Source organism: Rhinatrema bivittatum, chromosome 6, assembly GCF_901001135.1.
Source record: "Rhinatrema bivittatum chromosome 6, aRhiBiv1.1, whole genome shotgun sequence".
NCBI classification, from domain to species: Eukaryota; Metazoa; Chordata; class Amphibia; order Gymnophiona; family Rhinatrematidae; genus Rhinatrema; species Rhinatrema bivittatum.
In genome coordinates, this window is record NC_042620.1 from 369,898,466 (window position 1) to 369,923,842 (window position 25,377).

General features: G+C 47.8%; 1 protein-coding gene across 5 annotated transcripts in view; it reads left to right on the forward strand.

Annotated features, from left to right (window-relative positions):
• GAB3 (GRB2 associated binding protein 3) overlaps positions 1-25,377 on the forward strand; it is a 510,223-nt gene that overhangs the window by 38,217 nt on the left and 446,629 nt on the right. The gene's annotated exons all lie outside the window — the stretch shown is intronic.

A 25,377-nucleotide genomic window follows, 5' to 3' on the forward strand; every position in this document is an offset into this window, starting at 1 on the left:
AAGAGGTGACTCCCACGGTGATGTCATCAGGAGCACCACTCCCTTGCTGGCCCTTTAAGAAAGGGAGAGAGGTGCGGCCTCATCCCTAAGGAAGAAGGGGCAGGACCCTTGGACAGCGGCCGTCCCTGCGCTGAAGAGTGCAGGAGCTGGGCCGTAAACCAGGCCCCGATGTTGGAGGCGGCTCCCTGCCGCAGAAGATAGACCAAGGGCGGCCCCAGCCACCAGGAAACACCGGCACCTGCAGCCTCCAGGCCACGAAGATGAAGAGGAAGTCAGTGGCTCCTGCCCGCGAAGAGGGACGCACCAGGATGGCCTCTGGACCGCGTGGGGGAGTGGCAAACGACGGCAAACCCGCTGTGGAACACGGCGGCGAATCTGGGCCGTGAGGTAAGCGCCTGCTTGTGGCACAGCAGGAGCACAACATGATCTTTTGAAAGTGGCTTCCGTTCGGCCAATCATGTCTTAAATAACTATTGGCCAGTTTCAAATCTGCCATTTTTAGCAAAGGTTTTGGAAAAGGCATAATGAAGCAGCTGCAGACCTTCGTTGATGATCATTTGTTCATGCACAGCATTATGGTTTCAGGGCTGCTTACAATACAGAAGCTCTGTTGCTGTCTTACTTTGATTTTTTTTCTTGTCGTGGTTTTGATAGAGGTAAAAGCTGTTTTTTTTTTTTGTTTCTCAGCCTATCTTCAGCCTTCAAAATAGTCAATCACTCAGTTATGCTGCAGAGATTAAAAACAGATCATTCTTGCCTCTGTGTTTAAATTGGTTTGAATCTTTTTCATCAGGTCGCTGTCATTTCTGACACTTGCTTCTCACCTTTTCCTCTAATCACAGGGGTCCCACAAGGATCTGCCCTGTCTGCTTCTCTTTTTAATATTTATATCTCACCGATCTGTCCGGTCCTGGCAAGTCTCGATGTTGGTTTTGGCTGTATCCCATCAATATTGTTTTTTATGCCTATTAATAACTCTTGTGGTATTCTGCTTGCTTGTGTACCTTAAAGAATTTGGTTTATTTGAGAATAAGATGGTTTTGAAATATGAAGACAGAGATTCTTTATCTGGCCAGATTTCCCTTTCCGGCTGCCCCTGTTTCTCTTTCGTTTGAGAGAATGCTGATTGCTATTTCTAGACAAGTGTGTAACTTGGGGTAGTTATGGACACTCTGCTTTTCTTGCATTCTCATATATGGCAGGTTACAAAAAGCTTTTTTTTAAACTACGTATGTTACAGAGAAATTAACCCATTTGTAGCAGAACTGGACCTTAAGTTTGTTGTGCATACTTTAATGATGTCTTTGTTACACTATTACAATGCCATTTACGTGGGCTTGCCCTATGCCGCTTTATATGCACAGCTGTGCAGATCATTGCAGGAGTCTCGATTCGTGATCACATCACTCCAATCATATTTATTTCTTTGTTTATATTCTGCTTTTAGAAACTTCAAAGCGATTACATTCAGGTACTGTAGGCATGTCCCTATCGCCAGAGGGCTTAATCTAACTGGGAGATGCATCAAGCCATATAGTGCTTTAAGGCGTATATCGTGTGAATAGAGCACTATTGTGGTTATATTGTGTGATATACGTGATATTTTGCATGTCCCTGCCCTTCTACCCTCCCCTATTACAATGGACCTTCGTATATGTGATTTGCATGATTGAATTATGCAAATTCATGCAAAGAAGGCCATGCACAGACAATACTATGCAATATTTATCGCAGCTGACCAAGAAGATGGTGAGGATGCGATAAAATAACACCTATTTGAAAAGTGTGAGGCGGAAGGCCAGGACCCTAACATGAGTCCCGAGGCTCCCACCTCACAGTTAAAGAGCCAGGAAAAAAAAATCTCGTGGCCATATGGGGAGGTTGAGTGAGGGTCAGTGCTGAAACCCTGCCTCAACCGGGGGCTGCCACTTGAGGCGGCCCCAACTCCCAAAAGTATGAATGAATAGAAACATGCAGCCATGCGGCAACGGCGCCCTGCTCCCCAAGGTGAAAATCCCAAATAGGTTCCCTGGCCCCCAAAAAAATTCAACCTTAAATAGGATGCAGGCCCAGCCCCCTCATCAACGAAAGGTGAAAACCCAAAAGAGAGGGGCAAAGCCCCCCCCCCCATACCCTAGTAGTAGAGGAATTCCCACATCGGGGCCAGGGCGCACATTTTTCAAAATGGCTCCAATCTGACCTTATCCAGCCATGTGATTGGGGCAAGGTCCAATGATCTGGTTCATAGCCCGCTTTGCTAACTACTGGGCTACTCTTCCACGTCATTTAAATTGCACTGGTTGCCCATGTTTGTAACAGGTAAATTTAAAATGTTGTTATTGGTTTTTAAAGGGCTTTCATGGCTTTGCTTCCCTGAGTTTTAATGCTGTGTTAAGATGTATCAACTGCTCGTTGTTTATGATCGGCCTCTAAACAATTTCTTAGATGTTCCATCTTTTAAAACAATTCAGCTTTCTGTAATGCAGGAATGGTTGTTGTGTAGAAGGTCTGTGAAATACCTCGTCTCAGCAAATTAGGATGAAACTTCCCGATACTAAAGTTTGGAAGCTAGTGAAGTGTTCCTGTTTCAGGCAGGTATTTTGGAGCTCTTTAATAGCATTGGTTTAAATAGGTAAAGCCATGATGGCACTGTCTGCTAGTTGTCTTTCTCTGGGAATTGGCAGCCAGTAAAACAATTTATTAGAGTGAGCCTTAGTGTTTTATTCTTTAATGACTGAGAAAGGTAATGGGAATGACTCTGTTGCACACAAGAGACCTTGGCCACTGTTTACGCTCGAGGGCCTTGGCAATCTGATGTGCTGGGACGAGTGGAGTGTGCCCTTGGACCTCGGAGAACCGGGAGAGGAGCTTTGAGGGAGGCTAAATGGAGCCTCATCTGGGCGGAGACCGGAAGCCCAGGCCCCTGCCGACCTGCACGGCCTCTGTGAGGGCAACCACGCAAGGTTGGTCTCTGACTAGTCCTCTGACCACTCAAGCCCTTTCGGACCTGCTGCTGGGTAATGGCAGAGGTGGCAGGCCGGACAGGAGGCAGAGGTGGACGATGGCCAGGAGCTGATGAAGAAGAGACCTCTGGAGCAGACGAAGACGAGGACTCTGGAGCAGACGAAGACGAAGACACAGGAAACAAGACAAGCTAAAATCAGGCAAGTAAAACTCAGGATGGAGTGGAAATCCTGATAGCATGCTAACTCACACAGCCAGAGAGAAGGCTTCAGTGGCCAGAAACGGCCCTCAGGCTATTCACTGAGTAAATGCAGCTTTTCTGTAATGCAGGAATGGTTGTTGTATAGAAGGTCGAGGTCTGTGGAATACCTCGTCTGAGCAAGTTAGGAATGAAACTTCCCTACTAAAGTTTTGGAAGTTAGTGAAAGTGTTCCTGTTTCAGCGAAGCCGGAGTCCCAAGACATCGGAGGAAAGCTCAGGCCTCCACGGTGAGGGCTCAAGACATCCCCATCGGACTCCCAGGACACTCAATGACGGGCAGCGAGGAAGAGCGAGGCAAGGATATCAGGAGGACTCCGGACCATGGAAGTGGAAGATCCTCGGCTCTACGGAAGGAGTTATCCCTCCAAGCGCCCTACACACCCCAGCCGGGGTGGTCGCGGACCACAAGGGCCACTGCGCGCCCTACACAACCCAGCCAGGCTGGTCGCAGACCACGCAGGGTCGGGTCATCGTGGAGCTTTGGCAGATGCAGCACAGGACGGACATCAGGAAGAGACATCAGGATTCAGATTCGGATTTAGATTCAGATTCAGTTTCAGAATTGAATCAGGAAAACTGGAGACCCGACGGACTTCGGAGACATCAGGAAACATGACGGACGACAGGAGGAGACGAAGGACATCCAGGAACATGGACGACAAGGAATTCCATGAAGAAGAGAGACGCTGGGCAGAAGCAGAAGTCCAGAGGAGGATTAACCCTTTGCCAAGGCGAAGGAGAAGTGATGACTGAGCCCTTTTGTAGGGCTCTGCAGGAAACGCCCAGGGAGGAGTCCACAGATGGGGCCCGGGGCATATCAGGCCGCGGGCCCTTTAAATATGGAGAGGAGGCGCGGCCCCGCGCCTAAGGAGGAAGCAAGAAATGGGCAGAACCCTGGTGTTATGTTTTAACTTGGTTTGTGGGCCCTTGGGTCGTGGAGAGAGCTGTCTCCACCCACAGGGAGGAGCCCTGTGGGGACTCTCCACGACAGGCGGGGTCTCAGCAGTGATGGACACAAGAGTCAGAATATTTATTATTCAAAGAGAAACCCGAGGAGCGGGTTTGTAACTCAGTCCTGGAATTAGAAGACCTGGGATGGATTCTTCGGGAGTGGTCCTCAGGGTGGGATAACCCGGGGAATCCTTGCTTCTTGATAGCCTTGTATGTGGTAGCTCCGGTAAATGTCCGTAGCATGGGGTAGGCTGGAGGCAGATGTAGATAACTGGTACAAGACAGCGTGAATCCGGTAGTGGTCCACAGCACGGGGTAGGCCGGAGGTAGGTGTTGGCAACTGGCACAAGACAGCGTGGATCCGGTAGTGGTCCACAGAGCGGGGTAACCCGAGGATCCACACAGCAAGATAGACGTGGTAATGTAGAGTAGGTTTTGTATTCACAGTGCAGTAGAGAATTCGTAGTAGCAGCAGCAGCAGCAGCAACGGAAATTGGATGCAGGAGAAACTCACTTAGCTGGTGAAGGTGAGACAGGCAGAAGAGGCTCTCCGAGGAGCGGATAGCCCTGGAGTGCAGCAAGGCCACCGAGGAGCGGGTATCTGAGTCACTCAGCCTGGATCACAGGAACAGCGATGCGAAGCATCTCAGAGTAAAGGAATTAAGTAAGATGGAATCCTTGCTAACTCGTAGGTAGGAAAGTCCAGCAGGTTTAAATGCACGTAGGCAGTGACGTCATGCGGAGGGGATGTCCCAGAGGTTCCCGCCATGACATGCCTAAGAAGGAGGCAGGCGCGTGCGCGCGTGTACCTTATGTCACATCAGATTCAAGTTGGTGACCGGGATCGCCCTCGCCATCCCGGGAACACCAGAGGGTTCGACGTGCAGAAGGCGGCCATCTTAGCCAGAATTGGAGCTACTGGGCAAAATGAGGTGAGCAGCAAAGGTCGCAGCTGTCTGCGACTGACGGGCGCAACAGTACCCCCTTCTTAGGACCCTCCTAGGAGGTTTCGGCTTCCTTGGGTGAGTTAGGTGGAAACGATGTAACATTCTTTGTCAAGGATGTTGACAGCAGGTTCCCAGCTGTTTTCTCCAGGGCCGTATCCTTCCCATGAAATTAAGTAATCCCAATGCTTTCCTCTCTTACGTAGGTCCAAGATGTTATCCATTTTGAATGCGATGTCCTCTTCATCATCCAGAGGCTGTGGATCTGGAATCTTGCGAGAAAATTCAGAGAGGATGAGAGGTTCAGCAGTGAAACGTGGAAAGCGTTGTGTATTTTCATGGATGATGGTAACTTCAGGCTATAGGTCAAGGGACCTAGGCGGCGAAGGACAGAGAAAGGTCCAATGTAGCGTGGAGCAAATCTGACTGAAGGCAGTTTGAAGTGAAGGTACTTGATACTGAGTCAAACCTTATTTCCTGGCTCAAACTGAGGTGCTGCTCTGTGATGCGTCGTATTGCTTTTGGCCCGTTGTCCTGCTTTGTGTAGAAGGTCCTTAGTTGAGTCCAGAGTTGGTGAATCTTTTCAGCTGTAGCTTGAGCCGCAGGTGATGTACCAGTCAAAAGGATTGGAAGTGTGGCAATGGTTGATGACCATATACAATCTGGAATGGCATGGATCCAGTGGCAGAAGCAGATGAGAGTTCAGGGCGAATTCAGCCCAGGGTAACAGTTTTGCCCAATCACTCTGCCTAGTGTTGACATAGGCACAAATGAACTGTTTGCGAGTCTGATTCATTCTTTCTGTTTGCCCATTTGATTGGGGGTGATACGCTGATGTCAGGTCTAATGCAATGTCAAATTTACAACACAGCGCCTTACAGAACTTGGCGGTGAATTGAACACCTTTGTCGGAGACGATGAGCTTAGGCATCCGTGCAGGCGGAATATATGCTGTATGAACAGTTTGGCAAGTTCTGGGGCAGATGATAGACCGGGTACAGCCACAAAGTGCGCCATTTTTGAGAATCGGTCCACTGTGACCCATATAGTATTGTTCCCGCTTGAAGGTGGCAAATCAACAATGAAGTCTGTCGCGATGTGCGTCCATGGTTCATCTGGAACTGGTAACGGCTGTAGGAGACCCCAAGGGCAAACCGGCAGGGGTCTTTTGTCTGACGCAAGTAGTGCAGGATCCAATGCTAGCTTGGACGTCCTTTTTCATAGACGGCCACCAATAAAAGCGTTGAAGGGTGGCAAGCATATGGGCCTGTCCAGGATGACCGGCTAACCGGGAGTTCAGAAGTTTCTTCCGAAGACTTTGAGGAACCACCGTCATAACCGCTGGAACAGAATGGATAGCAGCCAGAACTATCTTCTCTGGGTCGATGATGTGACAGGGTGCGTCAGGGACATCTTTAGGTGTAAAGGAGCGTGAGAGTATGTCTGCCCAGACATTTTTATCAGCAGGACGGTATTTGAGCAAGAAATCAAATCGGTTGAAGAATAATGACCACCGAGCTTGACGATGGTTGAGTCTCTGTGCATGACGTAAATATTCCAGGTTCTTGTGATCAGTGAACACTTTATCTGGTGTTGAGCACTTTCTAGCCAGGGTCGCCATTCCTTGAAGGCAAGTTTGATAACGAGCAACTCTTTGTCGCCGATGCCATAATTTCTTTCGGCTGACGAAAAGCGTCTTGAGAAAAATGAGCAGGGATGAAGAGTATGTGTATCACTGTGCTGACTGAGCACAGCCCCTACGCCGACATCAGAGGCGTCGACTTCAACGATGAATGGCCGATGAGGGTCAGGATGGCATAAACAAGGTTTCTTGAGGAATGCCTCTTTAAAAGCTTGAAAGGCAGAGATGGCATCCGGAGACCACTGAGATCGGTTGGCTCCTTTCCTTGTCATGAGCAGTAAGTGGCACTGTTAAAGGGTCGAGTAATTCTTGATGAATGTGCGATAATAGTGAAACTTAGGAAACGATGGAGAGCTTTGATACCAGTAGGCTGAGGCCAGTCTTGTATGCTTTTGGTCTTCTGGGGTCCATTTGAAAGCCTTTGTTGGACACAATGTATTTCTCTGTCTCCCAGTAGTGCAGGACTGATGCTTGAACCCTGCAGTTTGGTCTAGTAATTTTTTGGTTGATTTTTAATTTTAAGTTGAGCCTTCCTCCCGGGGGGTGGGGGTTGCTTGTGAAGAGCCCCTACCCTGTCTGGTTGGGGTGGTGGTGGGGGGGGGAGGGGGTCAGTGACCCTTTTGTACACCCATACCCCGAAGTAACCGTGAGGTGTACATCCGGTGGTCCAGATCCCTCCCTGTTGCGAGTTGGTTCCCAAATTACACTCCTCACTTTCCTCTCCTGTTTTAATTGCTGAATTGAGCTGGCCAGCTCTCTTCAGTGCTACCCTGTTTTCCCAAAAATAAGACAGTGTCTTATAGAGATGTGAATCGGAACTGAAATCCGAACCGATTCTGGTTCCGATTCACATCTATAGAGATGTGAATCGGAACTGAAAATCCGAACCGATTCTGGTTCCGATTCACATCTCTAGTTATATTAATTTTGCTACCAAAGATGCACTAGGCCTTATTTCAGGGGATGTCTAATAGAGCTGCTGGCTGCCCCTGCGTCAGCCATGTCCCACCAGTGTGCTGTCAGAGAGAGGTAAGAGTGTGCAGCATTCATTTTATTTATTTATTTATTTATTTAATTTCTTTTCCTATACCGATGCTCAAGACTAGGTCTTATCGTACCGGTTTACAATGTAAACTGAGGGGAAACCAATTAACATCAAGGTAGAAAGTAAAGTTACATTAACAGGGAGCATAAAACCTGGGCAATGGAAGACAGTACAGAGTTTAAACTAAGAAACAATTAGAGAGAGATAAATATATAAATCAACAAAAACTGTAAGATACAAAAACATAGGTTTATCCTAGGCAGTTATTAGCCTGGTATGTCCAGAGGGAGAAGGAAAGGGTGAGGTTGGGTGGGGGGAAGGGATTGGGGAGGGGTGGGGGAGTGAGAGTCAGTGATGGTTGAGGAGATCCTTCAGCGGTAGGCTTCTGCGAACAGCAGGTTTTCAATTTCTTTCTGAAAGTTGATGGTAGTTCATGGTAGTCAGCTTGGTAGTTGATGGTAGTTGATGGTAGTTGATGGTAATTCATGGTAGTCAGCTTGGGCTGACTCTGCTGCTTTTGAACCTCTGCTTTGAACCTCTGCACACTGCTTGGAAGGGGGTCCCCCGACTGGTACTGCCACCATCCCCAGATGTCAGTATCTTGCTGCCACTGTCACTGCTGCCACATGGCTAATGGGGAGGCGCCGATTGCTGCTACTGACAGTGAAGCCCATTCTGCTGCCTCCTCTGTGCAGGCCCCGTGGGCTTCCACTTTCTCCATGCTGATCTCGTACATTGTGAGATCCGCATAGAGAAAGTGCTATTCTTGCACATTCCCAAAGATTACATGTGCCAATCACTAAAAAGAAATTTTTTTTTTTTTTTACCTTTGCTGGCTGATGTTAGTTTTCTAATCGGTTGTCCACAGGCTTTTTTTTTCCCACCTTCCCTTTCTTATTTTTTTGCCAATCCTTTATATTGTCCTTTTTTCTTCCATATTTCTTTCTCTCCATCTTCTTTCCCTCAAACACAGTCAGGTTCTGATTGTCACATGCATTTCTCTCTCTTCTCACACACACACACACACACACACAGTCTCTCACTGGCACATGCTGTCTGACTCTCACACACACAGGCTCTCTCTCACTCCCACATGCTGTCTTGCTCAAGCATAGGCTCTCACCATCACACGCTGTCTCTCTCACACACAGAGGCTCTCACATGCTGCCTCTGCAAACATTCAGATCCTCACTCCCACACACAATCTCTCAACTCATCTCATACATGCCCGCACACACCCTCTACAGACCCTCAGCCTCTCTCTCACCTCTGGGCCTCCTCTTCGCGGGTCGCCGCAGGATGGGCTCTGCAGCGGCCCTGAACTTCTCGGGCCGCGGCAGCCCTGCTACCGGGCCTCTTCCTCTTCCTCGGCCCTGCTACCGGGCCTCTTCCTCTTCTTGGGCCACTGCGACATGGGATTCGCAGCAGCCCGCGGCGGCTCCTCCTCTTCTGCACGCGCTGATGCACTTCCTCCTTCCTGCCCACGCGGCTCCGGCAACATTTACTTCCGGGGCCGCACAGGCAGGAAGGAGGAAGTGCATCAGCGCATTTGAACGCGATCTTTTTCTTCGGGCAAGGAGGCTCAGCGGCCGCATGAGCCTCCTTGCGCCCGGGGGCATTGGCTTCCCTCGGGATACCACTGCTCGCGTCTGCCCCTAATACCTTGGAAACTTTAAAAAAAAAAAAATGACGTCACAGGATTGACCGGCTCACCGGGGGAAGCCTGATCCCCCGATAGGTCAATCCGCTCCTGTTGCCAGAGAATGTGGTACGTGCAGTTAGTATAGCTGTGTTTAAAAAAGGATTGGATAAGTTCTTGGAGGAGAAGTCCATTACCTGCTATTAAGTTCACTTAGGGGCGGATTTTAAGAGCCCTGTTCGCCTAAATCCGCCCAAATCCGGGCGGATTTAGGCGAGCAGGGCCCTGCGCGCCGGTGAGCCTATTTTACATAGGCCTACCGGCGCGCGCAGAGCCCCGGGACTCGCGTAAGTCCCGGGGTTTTCGGAGGGGGGCGTGTCGGGGGCGGGACCAAGCGCAGCGCCATTTTGGGGGGCGTTTCGGGGCGGGTCCAGGGGCGTGGTTACGGCCCGGGGCGGTCCGGGGCGTGGCCAGCGCCTCCGGACCCGCCCCAGGTCGCGTCCCGGCGAGCTAGCGGCCCGCTGGTGCGCGGGGATTTACGCCTCCCTCTGGGAGGCGTAAATCCCCCGACAAAGGTAAGGATGGGGTTTAGACAGGGCCGGGTGGGTGGGTGAGGTAGGGGAAGGGAGGGGAAGGTGAGGGGAGAGCAAAAGAAAGTTCCCTCCGAGGCTGCTCCGATTTCGGAGCGGCCTCGGAGGGAACGGAGGTAGGCTGCGCGGCTCGGCGCGCGCCGGCTATACAGAATCCATAGCCTTGCGCGCGCCGATCCCGGATTTTAGCGGATACGTGCGGCTCCGCGCATATCTACTAAAATCCCGCGTACTTTTGCTTGCGCCTGATGCGCCAGCAAAAGTACGCCTATTCGCGCGGTCTGAAAATCTACCCCTTAGAGAATAGCCACTGCCATTAGCAATGGTTACATGGAATAGACTTAGTTTTTGGGTACTTGCCAGGTTCTTATGGCCTGGATTGGCCACTGTTGGAAACAGGATGCTTGGCTTGATGGACCCTTGGTCTGACCCAGTATGGCATTTTCTTATGTTCTTATGTTTACAAGGGATGGCTTACTTTCGGGGGAGGTCTTATATTTAGGAATTCAGCAAAATCTCTACTAGGTCTTATTTTTGGGGGATGTCTTATTTTCAGGGAAACACGGTAGGAGAGGAATCTCTCTGTGAGGCTGCTTTTAGAGCAGTAAAGTTTGTAAAAAAAAAAAAAAATGTTTTCGGTAGTGTCGGCTCTCTCTCTCTCCCTCCCCCCCGGTGCGATTTCGGTGGGTTTTTTTTGCAGGTTTTCAACTTTCTTTAACTTTTTTCTGGTCGGGCCGTTGGCACCGCGATGATGAGGGGGGTGACTTGTCGCGCGTACTGTACGGGTCTACCCTGCTGCAGCTGAATCGTCGCAGTTTATGTGCTGCTTGCATTTTGGGGGGGGGGGGGAAGGTCCCTCAGAGCTCCCTAGGATGGCTAAACATCGGAGGAGCATTTCTGGCCTTTCCCCAGCAGTGTCAGGCTCAGCAGCGACCGCGAGGCGTCCTGTTGCGGTAACCACTGGAATGGCGGACATTTTGAATTCCTTGGGGGTCGGGCCCACACTGCCGCAGCCTGGATCCTCTGGTGCTATTGCCAATGCTCCCAGGTCCTATAGAGAGACAGGGAGCCACAGGAAGGCCTCGGGAGGGCCCCCCTTTGCCTCAGCCTGACAGTGGGGCGGGCTCCCGGCTCCTTTTTCTCTGGAATTTGTGCTTTTGATGCACAAGGTGTTTTTGGCACAGTACGAGGGGTGTGTGCCTAGTGGAGGGAGTCAGCAACCCCCCTCTTTGCTCCCGGAGCCTGGCTTGTCCCAAGGGGGGGGGGCGCTGCCTGACTCGGTTCCCGGTCAGGGCATACAGGGGTGGTTGTCGTCAGGAGCTGTGCCCGCTCAAGGGGTACTCGTGCCCACAGAGGCTCCGCAGGATGATCCCGACGGTCCTGGGGGACCACTGGATTGGGCGGCAGACCCGGACGTGATGGATAATGACCTGGGTGATGATTTGGGCTCTGGTCCTCTGGCAGAGGAGGTTGACCCCAAGATCCTCAAGTTGTTCAGTAGAGACGAGCTAGCGCCACTCCTTCCTCAGGTCCTGGAGGAACTGGGACTCCAGTCTCCACCTGCTGACTCTCGTTAGGACAGTGGATTCCCGTACCATGAGTCTGTTCAGCCATTGTTAGAGCAGGAATGGAATACGCCAGACGCGGGATTCAGAGTCGGTAGGGCTATGGCTCAGCTGTATACTTTGCCAGAACAGACCCTGGAGTTGTTTGCTCTACCCAAGGTGGACGCTGCGGTTTCCACCGTGACAAAAGAGACAACTATCCCGGTTACGGGAGCGATAGCTCTAAAGGATGTTCAGGATCGCAAGCTAGAAATTCAGCTTAAGAGGATTTTTAAGGTTTCGGCCCTCGGTCTTCGCGCAACTGTTTGTTCCAGAGGGGTCGGCGTGCAGAGGCGGCCATCTTAGCCAGAATCAGAGCTACTGGGCAAAATGAGGTGAACAGCAAAGGTTGCAACCATCTGTGACCAACGGGTGCAACACCTGGACAGCGGCGTCCCTGCCGCTGAGAGTGCAGGAGCAGAGTTGGGCCATGAAACAGGCCCCAGCGTCGGAGGCGGCTTCCTGCCGCTAGAAGAAGGACTGAGGGCAGCTCCAGCTGCAAAGAGACCGGGGATGAAGGCCCCTCCCCGCAGAGATGACAGGTAATGTCAGTGGCCTACGGGCCGCATGGGGTAACACTCGAGCGGCATTCAGCTGCAGCGCGGCCTCCGAGTCACGTGGGATCGCTGATAGCAGCCTTTTGGTCGAAGGGCGGTCCTGGAGCAGCCCCAGCCGCGCAGCGGGACATCAGCAGCCTCTGGGTCGCAAAGGGAGCTGAAAAGAGGTGAGAGGCCGCTTGTGGGCTTTGTCCCACAAGCGGAATCACAACAGACTCTTAGCACTGGCATATTATCTTTCTTGTTTGTTTTTTAATTTTTTGCTTCTATGTATTTATCGTTATTTAACTAAGTTTATGGTCTGTTATGATTGCTTTATGATGTTTTTAGATTAGTTTTATGTCTATTTATTTCTTTTATTTTATCATTGAGTCCCTTTGTTTTATTTTATTTTTTTGCTATTTATGGTTGTTTTATTGTAAATCGCCTAGAAAGGTTGATAGTGTGATTAAGAACATAACTAAATAAATAAAATGTTCAAAGAGGACTGCGAGGAGCAGCAGTATTTCGAGGAGCCGATCCATGATTCCATGCCGAAAGGCAGTGGTGGACTGATCTTTCTCACATGGAGGGAGCCCCTTCCCAGGAAAGCAGCATGACATCACGTGAGCAGCATGAACTGGACCAATTTTTGGAATGCACCAGCAGGTTCTCGCTGCTGGGGCTGCAGCTGGGAAGCAGTGAATTTAGCCCCCAGACCTGGTTTACTCCCTCCTGTCCCCACAGCAGCTTATTTATATTAAATAGTTAAATGAAAGACTAAGCGGAAGACTACTTACATGTTAATTGTTTAACTTAATATTTTACATTCCACTACCAGATTACTTATAGTTTATCTCCTGTTAACTTCAGCTGTCTTACCTTTGTGTGTGTATATTTATTAACTTCTACAATACAATATAATACAATTTCTAGCCTGATTTAACCATGCTTACACCTTTCTTTATACTTGTTACTCTTTTGGGATTTCGTAGTAGTAATCAGCTGATGCTATTACTTAGAAGTGACAATAAATTCACACTTATCTTATTTAAGCAGCTATTCCATGGCATATATTAAGAACCACTAATGGCAGGCTGCCACTTGAGATATAGGTACCGCTCCCTCTCAAGCAGCCAGAGGCAGATAATGTGACCAGGATTCTGCAGAACAGGGGAATCCTCTTTTCCTTCCAAATCTGCCAATGCCACTGCCTCTCTCTCTCTCTCTCTCTCTCTCTCCTATTACCTGATATTCCCTGGTACATGACAGGTAGTTCTTGTGTCCTTCAGACTCGCAGAAGTTATCTACCTGACAAGACATCCACGATACATTGACTACCTCAGGTCAGATAAAGCAGGAGAGGAGGCCCAAACATGATAGGTTACAAACGTTTCTAAGCATTTGTGGCTTCATCAACCAAAGCAATGATAATATTCATCATGGAAAGCAACGGCAAGTAAACAGCAACTAAACAAAAAATATTTTCATTCTTTAAGAAGTATAGAAAAAAGATTGAATTAGCACAACTCTAAAACTTGTGAGCAATAGTACCAAGTACCTATTTTCTAGATATAAGGGGGCAAATAAACTAACCATGCGGTTACAAACCCCACACGTAGTTTTCGCCTTTGGGATTTGTACCCATCAAAGCAAAACTACGCTGGTAGTTTAGCTTTCATTTTTGTCCCCCGGAAAAATGTTCTGCTGAGATTTGCACTTGTATTTCTGCATGGTAACTTTTCCATCAGAAAAAGAACTCATAGTTTAGATTATACAAACTTACGTTCATCGTTTCTTCTCCTCCCACCAAACTATATCCCAGGGAACATGTCAAAACAATAGGGACAAAAGCACGTACGTTGCTGAGCAAGTGCATGCACTTTAACCCCCAAATCAAAAGAGAACATTTGCACAGGTAAAATGCTGGCTTTCATTTACTGTCTTCCCCGTAACTTTTCAAAATATTACCCTGCTAGGACAGAGAGGGACATTTTATTGACTAGTGATAGTGCTGAGATATCACCCATTAAAATCAGATTTACTTTTCATTTTTCCTTGAACTCACCAAAGTCAGACTTCTTTCCTCTGATAAGCACATCTCCTGCTTGTATGTGTTACGATTTGGAGAGTGGACCCCTGTTCCGAAGTAGAGTCAGCACTGCCAAGAGGGGAGTTAACACTTGTCGGTCTCTACCGTCGGATGGCAAGGCCTGTTGGAGAGGTAGAGCTGAAGACTTCACCCTGGAAGCTTGTGACCCCCCCAGGAGGAGCCCGTAGGGGCACGGCTGCTGGAACTTAGGAGACTCCCTGAAGAATGAAGATGGTCTGGATTCAGGCGCCTCCTGCAGGTCGTGGTTTCCAGACGGCTGGCGCCTCCAGCAGGTCGTAAGAGATCGGGGAGTATGTTTGAAGAATAGTCCCAGTCCAATCCAAGGGTCGAAGTCCGGAGAGAGGTCGAGAGCCGGTCCAGGAGCAGATGGGAGAATGGTCTGAAGCCAATACAGGAACAAGAGGGAGAAGGGTCCAGAGCCAGTCCACGTCGAAGCCAGAAAAGTCACCACCATCAGTCCAAATGTCAGGAGCCAAAGAATCAATCCAACGGGGAGAAGAGCAGAAGCGGGACGAGAAACGGATCCAGAACACCAAACAGGAAATCAGGAACTGAGCCTCAATACCAAGGCAAGGTCTGAGAGGCAGACCTTGCCTTAAATACCAGAAAAGAGGAAGCAGCTTCAGAAGGGAGCCACAACATTTCCTGTCGTGGCCCCTTTAAATCTATTCTTCAGCCGCACGCGCGGCTCTAAGCAGCCAGGAAGGAGGAGGAGTCATCTCAGCCCCGCTGGGCTCTGCGGCTGGCCCAGGCAGCAGCCGAGGCCGCGAGAAGAATGTCGGAGGAGGCTCCCTGCTCCAGCAGGAGCCTCCGGGTTCCCCCGATGTCGCGGGTGAGTCACTGGTTCCGACCCCGGTCCGCCGCGGCCGGCGGCCGGCGGCCATGACGGTCGGCCCCGGTCGCGGTTTGCCGCGGCCGGCGGCCATAACAGTACCCCCTCCTTTAGGCCTCCCTTTAGAAGGCTTGGGCTTATCTGTATGCTCGTTGTGAAAGTTCTGGAGAAGTGTTTTATCCAGGATGTTCTTTGCCGGTTCCCAGGAATTCTCTGCTGGTCCGAATCCTTCCCAAGACAGCAAGTACTCCCATGTGCGACCTCGTTTACGGACATCAAGTACCTCATGCACCTGATAAATCGTCTCATCTTCTGCCCTAGGCGGTAAGGCTTCAGGAATCTTGCGAGTGGGCCAAGTGAGGACCAACGGCTTCAACAAAGACGTGTGAAAGGAATTGTGGATCCGTAATGTTGCTGGCAGATGAAGTTGATATGTCATGGGCCCTAGCTGTGGAAGCACTGGAAAGGGCCCGATATAACGGGGAGCTAATCGCATAGACGGGACCCTCAGGCGGATGTGTCAGGTGCTCAGCCATACTTTTTCACCTGGGCGGTACCGAGGACCTGGTTGACGATGTCGATCGGCAAAGTTCTTGGCGGAGAGTGCTGCTTTATGCAACATCTGTTGAGTATGAATCCAAAGCCTTTTTAATTGTGTAGCAGTGAGCTGGGCTGCTGGGGACAGAACTGGTAATGGTAAAGGCAAGGGTGGTCTGGGTTGACGTCCAAAAATGATCTGAAAAGGCGAAGCCCCCGTAGCAGTACAGGCATGAGAATTATGGGAAAATTCAGCCCAAGAAAGAAGAGTCGCCCAATCATCTTGGCGAGAATTAACATATATTCGCAGAAATTGTTTTAACGTACGATTCGTACATTCAGCCTGTCCATTGGCTTGTGGGTGAAATGCCGTGGTGAAGTCCAAAGAAATGTGAAATTTTTTACAGAGATTGCGCCAATAACGTGCTGTGAGCTGGGGGCCGCGGTCAGAAACAATGTGCTGTGGCAGGCCATGAATTCGGAAGATATGGCGCATAAATAATTGAGCCAACTGAGCAGCAGACGGAAGGGAGGGTAAGGGAATAAAGTGGGCCATTTTTGAAAACCAGTCCACAACCACCCATATAGCAGTATTGCCCTCTGAGGGCGGAAGCTCCACGATGAAATCTGTGGAGATGTGTGTCCATGGTTTCAAAGGCACTGGTAATGGTTGTAACAATCCCTGTGTTTTCCCTGGGGGGATTTTATGTTGAGCACAAGTAGGACAGGAGGCCACATAAGCTTTTATGTCCTTGCACATTCCTGGCCACCAATAGTACTGCTGAAGAAGTGTCTGAGTCCGGGCTCGTCCAGGGTGCCCTGCTAGCTGAGAGTCATGACCCCAGGCCAACACTTTATTACGGAGTCTCTTGGGTACCACCGTTTTACCAGGTGGAACTGTGAAGGTTGCAGCCAAGTTGATGCAGGCGGGGTCTATAATGTGTTGGATAGGTTCTTCTATATCCTCCGCAGAGAAGGATCGAGACAGGGCATCTGCCTTAATATTCTTGTTAGCAGGTCGGTAACGTAATTCGAAATTAAAGCGTGTAAAGAACAATGCCCACTGAGCTTGGCGTGGGTTCAGACATTGGGCCTGTTGGAGGTAAACCAAGTTTTTATGATCTGTGTAAACTGTGATACGGTGCTGGGCTCCCTCCAGCCACTGTCGCCATTCTTCAAATGCCAATTTGATGGCAAGGAGTTCTTTGTCGCCGATAGAGTAATTCCGTTCAGCTGACGAAAATTTCCTAGAGTAATATGAGCAAGGATGAGAAGTTCCAGTGGAGTCATTTTGACTTAGGACAGCCCCCACTACTTCAGCGGAGGCATCCACCTCGACTACAAACGGACGTCTGGGATCAGGATGCCGAAGGCACGGCTTCTTGAGAAATGAGCTCTTAAGCCCCCAGATCGCTTCTTCCGCTTCTGGAGGCCAAGCCCTAATATTAGCCCCTTTGCGGGTAAGGGCCGTGAGAGGTGCCGCTAACTTGGAGAAATTCCGAATAAAACTACGATAGTAGTTAGCAAACCCCAGGAAGGGATCCATCTGAAAGCCTTGCTTAGAAATGATATACCCCAAGAATGGTAGGGATTCTTGCTCAAAGATGCATTTTTCGAGCTTTGCATAGAGTTGATTTTCCCGTAAACGTTGTAACACCAGAACAACATGTTGTCTATGCGTCTGTAAATTGGGTGAAAAAATCAAAATGTCATCCAGATAGACTACAACACAGACATAGAGCAGGTCTCAGAATATCTCATTAATGAAATGCTGAAATGCAGCTGGAGCATTAGTTAACCCAAAAGGCATGACTAGATATTCATAATGTCCATCCCTGGTGTTGAATGTAGTCTTCCACTTGTCACCCTCTCGGATCCTGACAAGATTATACGCTCCTCGAAGATCTAATTTTGAGAATAACTTGGCTCCCTGTAGACGATCGAAAAGTTCTGCTATGAGAGGTAACGGATACCAGTCCTTGATGGTAATGGCATTAAGCCCACGGTAGTCAATACATGGACGCAGAGTCCCATCTTTCTTCCCAACAAAGAAAAAGCCGGCCCCAGCCGGAGACTTAGAGCGCCCGATGAATCCTTTCTGTAAGTTGTCCTGGATATATTCTGTCATAGCACGAGTCTCCAAAGCAGATAATGGATAGACCCTACCCAGAGGCGGAGTGGAACCCGGAATCAAGTTGATACTACAATCAAATTCTCGATGTGGAGGTAAAATGTCCGCAGCCTTTTTGGAAAAAACGTCTGAAAACTGTTTGTACTGTGACGGTAGACCTTCCAACTGAGAGGTACAGATGAAGCTGCTGGAGGGACTTGATCCGTGAATGCAGGACTCCAGGCATTTTGATCCCCAGTGGATGAGTTTTAACGAAGTCCAGTCAAACTGGGGATTGTGTAGCTGCAACCATGGAATTCCATGAACTATAGGATGAATTGCTCTTTGGATGATATAAAAAGAAATCTTCTCGGTATGATTCGGTGATATGTGACATGCCATCGGAACTGTATGATGAGTTATCCTCCCAGGCAAGGGATCTCCATGGATGGAGGATACAATTAACGGCTTTGGACATAAGCAAGTGGGGATGTGTAGTTGATCTACCACATCTTGTAGAATAAAATTCCCACCCGCTCCAGAGTCCACTAAGGCCAGAGTGGAGAACCGGTGCTCTTCGAATTCCAGGGTGACCTGTAGAGTCAGTGGGGGAGCCAGAGAAGTGATGCCTAGGGTTACTCCCGCAATAGAGCCTAGGCATTGGAGTTTCCCGGACGTGTAGGACAACGGGCAATGAGATGACCCGCTCCACCGCAGTATAGACAGAGGCCTGCCTTGCGGCATCTCTGCCGTTCCTCTGGAGAAAGGGGACCTCGCCCCAATTGCATAGGTTCCTCCGTAGTTCCTTTTGATTTAGGTGCCGTGTGGGAGACGGGAGCTGAACAGGAAGGCGTGGCTCCTGCTATGTGCCTTCTTGTGCTTGATCCCTCCTGCGCTCTTTCCTGTAGTCGATCAATTCGGGTGACCAAGTCCACAATGGCATCCAAGGATTGTGGTAACTCTCGGGCCTCCATTTCATCTTTTATTCTAGGCGACAGGCCCTCCAAGAATATAGACCGAAGACAATTCTCCTCCAATTCAATAGTATAGTCGGCCAGTGGTCGACTACCTTGCCGAAGTTGTAAAATCTTGGAACCTGCAACCACTTGTTTCCCGGGGTCGTCAAACACTGCTTGAAATAGTTCCAAGAATTTAGGCAGGTTTTGTAGGATCGGATCTGACCGACGCCAGAAAGGAGAAGCCCAGGCTAGGGCCTTACCCTCCAACAAGGATAGGATATAGGTTGTTTTGGTGAGATCATCTGGAAAGATGGAAGCTTGAAGATGAAAGTGCATGCTGCACTGGTCGAGAAATCCCTGGCACAGGCGAAGGTCTCCGGTGTAACGTGGAGGAGTCGGTAGTGGAATCACGGACCGGGTATTATTCTGCACCACCGAAGGTAGTGGTGGCGGCATGGCTTGAGTTGTGGCTATGGAATCCAGCCGGGCATTTAGTCGTTCTAAGGAAGCCGCCATGGATTCTAGTATTCGTTGCTGCTCCATGACCTTCTGGGCCAATCCCGGAATGGCCTGACGAGCTGTGGCTTCTGCCGGGTCCATGGCCTTGGTATTCTGTTACGATTTGGAGAGTGGACCCCTGTTCTGAAGTAGAGTCAGCACTGCCGAGAGGGGAGTTAACCCTTGTCGGTCTCTACCGTCGGATGGCAAGGCCTGTTGGAGAGGTAGAGCTGAAGACTTCACCCTGGAAGCTCGTAACCCCCCCCAGGAGGAGCCCGTAGGGGCACGGCCGCTGGGACTTAGGAGACTCCCTGAAGAATGAAGATGGTCTGGATCCAGGCGCCTCCTGCAGGTCATGGTTTCCAGACGGCTGGCGCCTCCAGCAGGTCGTAAGAGATTGGGGAGTATGTTTGAAGAATAGTCCCAGTCCAATCCAAGGGTCGAAGTCTGGAGAGAGAGGTCGAGAGCCGGTCCAGGAGCAGAAGGGAGAATGGTCCGAAGCCAATCCAGGAACAAGAGGGAGAAGGGTCCAGAGCCAGTCCACGTCGAAGCCAGAAAAGTCACCACCACCAGTCCAAATGTCAGGAGCCAAAGAATCAATCCAACGGGGAGAAGAGCAGAAGCGGGACGAGAAACGGATCCAGAACACCAAACAGGAAACCAGGAACTGAGCCTCAATACCAAGGCAAGGTCTGAGAGGCAGACCTTGCCTTAAATACCAGAAAAGAGGAAGCAGCTTCAGAAGGGAGCCACGACATTTCCTGTCGTGGCCCCTTTAAATCTATTCTTCAGCCGCACACGCGGCTCTAAGCAGCCAGGAAGGAGGAGGAGTCATCTCAGCCTCACTGGGCTCCGCAGCTGGCCCGGGCAGCGGCCAAGGCCGCGAGAAGAACGTCGGAGGAGGCTCCCTGCTCCAGCAGGAGCCTCCGGGTTCCCCGATGTCGCGGGAGAGTCACTGGTCCCGACCGCGGTCTGCTGCGGCTGGCAGCCATGACGGTCGGTCGCGGTTTGCTGTGGCCGGCGGCCATAACAGTATGTTGGCCTCAGCAAGATCCCATCTTTTTGGCATTATTCCAGAGCAATGAGCAGACCTCAAGGTCTAGGGGCTGGTAGGATCCTGTTGGTTCTTGACCTGATGAATTGGGATACAGAGGGGATTTAGGGCCTTCCGGGTGGTCCGTTTCTCTTCCATCCCTACGGGAAGCTGCTCGTTCTGATATCCATGCTAATCCTGACTAATTCTTTAGGTGTATTGCTTCCTTTTCATGTTTCACATTAATGAAAAAGAAAAAGGAAATGGGGGAGGAATCAAGACGGTAGCGTGACTCCAGACTGTTCTCTCTTCTTTTACCTTGTTTCTCTGCTGGGTTTTTATTTTTGATTTGGCTCAAGATGCCTTCTCAAAAGAAAGCCAAGTTATGTTTTCCTTCTGTCATGACCTCAGCAAAGAATGGATGTCTTTCTGGAGAGAGGTCTGAATAGCATGAGGGAATCTCAGTTGCTGTACCCAGCAATAGGGGGCTGGATTCAGCTAGAGATGAGGTCTCCTTAACTCCCCCGACTCCATGCTGCCAGCTTCTCATCTGCAAGATCCGGGTCCTGCGGAAGACTTATCGTGGCAGGATGATGCTGGCAGACAAGTTGCTGGTCAAATTGGACTATTCAGTTATCACAGTATTCAAGATATTTTTGCTTTGGCGAACTCAGTTAAAGCCTTGGCTAAAAAACAAGAAGATGAATATAAGAAAGTTAATAAAGAAATCTTGGACTTAAAAGATGAGATTAAAAATATTAAATCTGTTAATTCTTAAAATCTGTTAATTCTTCTTAAAATTCAGGATTGACTACAAAATACTATCCATATTACACAAAATAATATACGAAAAGCAAACAAGTACATCAATAAAACTCCACTCACCAAACCGAAACCTCCGCTCAACTAACAAAGGTCTCCTAAAAATTCCACCTGTTCAATCCAAACAACTTACCTCAACTCGGAAAAGAGCCATATCCCTAGGAAGTCCCAAACTCTGGAACTCCCTCTCAACCAAACTTAGAACACAACAAAATTTAAAAACCTTCAAAAAAGAACTAAAAACATTGATGTTCACCAAAGCCTACCAAAACACCCAATGACTCTCTTTTATTACTTCCCTCCCTACCTGCCCTATGTAACCATGTGGAACCAATGTAAGCACGTAATATAACCTCCCACCCTGATCTTTGTAACCATGTGGAACCAATGTAAGCAAGAAATATAACCTGTATAGCTCGATATCCGAACTACATTTATAACGCCTACAACAATCTATGTAAACACTCTCACGAACCTTTTGAACATTTTGTTAAATATTGAAACTTTGTAAACCGTTGTGATGGCAAAACCGAATGACGGTATATAAAACTCGATAAATAAATAAAATAAATAAATGATCCAAGATAAAATATTTTTTAATTTTCCAAGGCTACCTCAAGTAGCCCCACAGGAGACCTTCTTAAGAAGCATTTTTCTGAGATTTCTTTCTATTACAGATGAAGCAGTTCCACCTTTAAATATGGTTTTGGGGGTTTTTTTGCCTTTTAAGAAGAAAGTGCTACAGTCTGGTATGGCTTCCACTTCTGGAGATAGGACAAATGTGCTGGCTCTTTTAGAAGGATCTGATTCTGAAGATCTTAGTAGAGCCACACATAGCTTGCTTCTCTTATCTTCAAGAATGGCTTGGACTTGGTATTGGAGTCTTTCAAAAGGCTTTGGAGACATTCATGGGAGAATGTATCGGGGTTTTACCAATTGTTACGAGATTAAAGTCAAGAGAGAAGAAAATCCTTTTTGGCCATGTGCCAAGAGACCTGAGCTTTATGGGCTTCTTTAAATATTTGGTTTCTTAAGCCCAGGCTGATTTATGTTTTTTTTTGGCACCAGAGCAGTTGCGAGCTTTTCTGGGTTTGAAGAAACTTAGTGGTTCTGTTGCTACAGGTGGAGTTGGGGATTGGCCAATTGGGTAATTTTATTTCAGACCCTCCGTTAAGCCTTTTCTTCTGTTTTATTTTCTTCTTCTCTTGTTTCTCCTGATATTTTTCCCTCCTTTTTTCTTTTTTTTTTAAATAATTGAGGGCTGCATGTTGAGACTTCATGTGTATTTACTGATGTTTGTATATTTCTTTTTGTTAATGTAGCAAAGTAATCTTGTGGATAAGTTTGAAAAATCATACGAATAGAGTTAAAATAAATAAAAAGAATAGGACATGTCTGCCTTTTCAGTAGGTTTGTCCATAATGGACCCTATTTTGAAGAAAAAAAAAAGCAAATTGGCTGAGTTAAGTGCTTTCCTGGCTAGTTGCACACTTTAAAAATGTTTCCAGTTTTACTATCGCATGTGTTAGTTTAAATTTAGAAACTTAAACTCATGAAATTATAAGTGTGGAAGTGACTGAGAGAAATATACAACTTGACAAATTGGTAAGATATTTGTTTGTTTTAGTGTTTTTTGAAACTGAAACCCAGGGAGCAGTATTCCTTCTAATTTTTTGCGGGCTTTGTGCCCAAAAAAGCTAGTGTGCAACATAGTGTACAGATTTGTGTGCCGTATTCTTAGGAACACCATTCTAATTTCCTTTTCTTGTGCAGGACTTTGTTTTCTGGTGTGCCCTTGTTTCATGACTTGTGCAAGCATGCATAACTTACAGGGAACACTGCCTTCATCGATGAATTCACAGCTAAATGTAATGCTAAAGAATGTAGCATTAAATCTCTTGTTAAATCAAATTGATTGCATATTTATGTTTTTGTTTGCCCGAATGGATGGCCTCCTTTAATAGGGACAAAATATGTGTAAACTATGTGTGCATTCTTAAAAATCTTGATATATCACAAGAAACAGGAGCATTCCGTGAGAGAACAAAGACCACTATAAAAAAAGAAAATCTGCATTTGCTTTAAACACAGTGGGGTCCATTTTCAGCTGCTGTGTAGCTCAGCTAGTTAGCCAGATATAATGGCATCACCGAATATACCCGGCTATCTTAAAGTTAGCCGGATATGTCTAACCAGCTTACTTTAGGACAGCCCTATGATCCGATTAGAGTTAGCCGCATAGATTAAGCAGCTAACTCTACGACACTTCCATAGGTCCACCTTCACATTGGTCTATAAACGGATCATCTATTCCCATTACACAATACGCCACAAATCTGGGTGTTATCATAAACTCAGATTTATCATTGAAACAACACATTTCCTCTATAACAAAAAAATCCTTTTACAAGCTACAGCTCCTTAAACGTCTTCGCCCCCTCCTTTTTCACCAAGATTTTCGAACTATTCTCCAATCTCTAATTTTTTCTGGCTTAGACTACTGTAATGCTCTCTATTTAGGACTTCCCGACTCTATAATTCATCCCTTACATATTGTTCAAAACAGTGCAGCTCGTATTTTATCAGGTACTCCTATTCGAAATCATATCACACCTATCCTTCAATCTCTTCATTGGTTACCCGTAAAATACAGAATAAAATATAAAATTCTTACTATCATTCACGGTCTAATACAGGGGTCAGGAACCTTTTTGGCTGAGAGAGCCATAAACGCCACATATTTTAAAATGTAATTCCATGAGAGCCATACAATATGTTTAAAACTAAATACAAGTAAATGTGTGCATTTTATGTAAGATCACACTTTTAAAGTACAATAAGTCTCTGAAAATATTACACCAGGCCTTAAGACACCAATACATCTCCTATTAGGAAAACGGACCAAGTCAGGCTGCTATAGAGTCCTACACAGAAACTACACGCCAGCAGAAAACCTCATCTGAATCACGTGCTGTCCCTCACCTAACATTGAATAAAGAGACCAAAACGCATAACAAGAAGCATGCAGACAAAAACTGAATTGGAAACTGCAACAAGCCAGAGTCTCTGTATGCAGTGTAACAAAGGAAAAAAGAAACATCACACATCCTTATAAAACAAATCAAGAAATATAAAATCATCAGCAGTAAAACTGTACTAACAAAAAGAACATATTTCGAAACAGCTGATGAGTGGAATATCCAATAATTAAAAACTCATATAAAACATTTCCAGATACCAACAAAATATTTCAAAATAGCAGACACAAAGATCCAGTAATGAAAAATAATAAGGATACAAAAATTTTTTTGCTCTGCATACCTGGGAACGTTTGATATCCAGGTGTCCTGAGATTGTTCTGAATTAGCAGGAGGTGGGGTGGTTTGCTTGGAACTTTCTCCTCTCTGTCACATACCAGCGCTCTCTCTCACACTGGCTCTCAATGACACACCTATACACACATGCTCTCAGTCACTCACATATACAAATGTTTTTTCTCTCTCACTTATATAGGCTCTTAATTACACATTTACACACATGCTGTCTATCTTTTCACGCTTACACACACATAGGCTTTCAATCACATAAATACATGCTGTCTTTTTCTCTCACACACAGACTCTCATTCACATGCTTACAAACATGTCCTCTCTTTCTCTCATTTACACACAGGCTCTCAATCACATACTCACATGCTCCCTCACCTAAATCAGCTCTCAATCACACACAGACACACATGGTCTCTCTCTCTCATTTAAACATAGGCTCTCAATCACATACTCACATGCTCCATCACCTAAACCAGCTGTCAATCAGACACAGACACACATGATCTCTCTCTTACTTATACACACAGGCTCTTAATCATACATACACATGATCTCTCTCACACACAAAGGATCTCAATCATACACACATACTCTTTCAAACAAACAGGTTTTCAATTACAAACTTACACATACAGGTTCCCAATGGTAAACTTACATTCATGCTCTCTCTCTCACAGGCAGGATCTCAATCACAGACATACTCTCTTTCACATATACAGGCTCTCAATCATTCACATACATGCAATCTCTCACTCACACACACAGGATCTCAAACACACATGCTTGCTCGCTCATTCACTCTCTCTCTCCCCCCCCCCCCCGGGAACTCGCGGCAGCAGCAGCCACCTCCTAACGCTAACCTCCTTCATTTTCAGCCCTCGCGGAGGCGAAGGCGGAGTCCCATCGGCCGCGGTTGAAGATTTTCATTTTCCTCCGAGCCGCGCTGCAGTCTTCTTCCCGCGCAGGCA